This window comes from Penaeus japonicus, unplaced genomic scaffold (assembly GCF_977035675.1).
Source record: "Penaeus japonicus unplaced genomic scaffold, GWHDUDI00000001_assembly GWHDUDI00000024, whole genome shotgun sequence".
Taxonomy (NCBI): Eukaryota; Metazoa; Arthropoda; class Malacostraca; order Decapoda; family Penaeidae; genus Penaeus; species Penaeus japonicus.
The window spans coordinates 26,011,301-26,013,510 of record NW_028234426.1 but is presented as its reverse complement, the minus strand read 5'-3'; positions in this window follow the sequence as shown (position 1 = coordinate 26,013,510).

Sequence of the window (2,210 nt, the reverse complement as noted above, 5' to 3'; positions counted from 1 at the left end):
ATAATGCATATTTTAAATATATATATTTATAATATATATATATATAATATTATATGATATATATATTATATTAATATATATATATATATATATATATAATAATAAATATATATATTAATATATATATAAATTTATATATATATTTATAATATATTATTATATATAAATATAATAATATATAAAAATATATAATATATATAAATATATATATATATACATATATTATAAATAAATATATATATATATATATATATATATATATATAATATAATAATAAAATATATATAATATAATATATATATATATAATATATATATATGATTATAATATATATATATATAAAAAAATATATATATATAAATAATATATATAATATATATATATATAAATTTTATATATATTATATATATATATATATAAAATTATATATGCATTATATATATATATATATATATATATATATAATATATATAAATAATTTTTAATAAATAAAAAATATATATAAAATTTATATTATATATATTTATATTAATATAAAAATATTTAATATATATATAATAAATTATCTATATATAAATATATATATATATAATATATATAATGAAATAAATAATTATTAAATATATATACATAATATAATATATATATATATATTAATATATATATATTATATATATAATATATATATATATATATAAAATATATATATATTATATATATATATATATATGCATATTATATATATATATATATATATATATATTAAAATATATATATATAAAATTAAATTTGGGCATTTTATATAATATATATATTTATATAATTTATTATTATAAAATTATATAATATATAATATAAATAAATAAATTAAAAATATATAATTTTTATTTATAAAATATAATATATAATTTATATATAAATATATATATTAAGCAAAAAAATTATAATTTATATATATAAAATTATATATATATATAAATTATAAATATTGCATATATATATAAATATATATAAAATAAATAAAAATTTATAAATAAATATATATATATATAATATGCAATATATATATATATAATATATAAATATATATATTATATATAAAATAATATCATATATTTTTCTATATATATATATATATAATAATTTTTTTATATATATATATATAACATATATATGCATATATATATAAATATATACATATATATTTTTATATATATATATATTATAAATTAATATTGCATATATATATAAAAAAAAAAAACCAAAAAAAAAAAAAAATTATATTATACATATAATTAAAATTATATAAATAAAAAATAAATAAATAACCACAAACAAAAACACACACACACACAAACAACACACACATCCACCCCTACACACCACACACACACACTACACACACACACACACGACAAACCTCCCCAACACACTAAACACAACACACATCCAAACACACCAACTAAAACACACAAACACACACAAACACCACAAAAACACACACACACACAAAACACACACACCACACTACACACACACACCACACACACACACACACAAACACAAAACACACATCCACACAAACACCCCAACACACACACGACACACACAATACACACACCACACTTTCCACAAACACCCAACAAAACACAACACACACACAAAAAAACACAAACCCCAAACACACATCCACACACACCCACACTAACACACACACACACACAAAAACAAACACACACACAAAACCACACACACACCTACACACAGGACCACACCAACACGACACACACACACACACACACACCTCACACACACACCACACAACACACACACACCCCACACACCCCCACACACAACATTTTCCACACACACACACCACACACACACACACACACTACACACTCCACCACCCCACACACTTTCCAACACACCCCACACACACACACACACCTCTACACACACACACACACACACACAACACACACACAGCCACACCCACACACATCCACACACACACAAACACACACACAACACACACTCACACACACACACAACACACACCCACAGACACCACACACACAACCCCACACACACACCACACACACAAAAACCACACACATACACACACAATACACAAACAACACACTCACACACACACACACACACCCCCACACACACACACACACCACACACGACACACACAAATACAC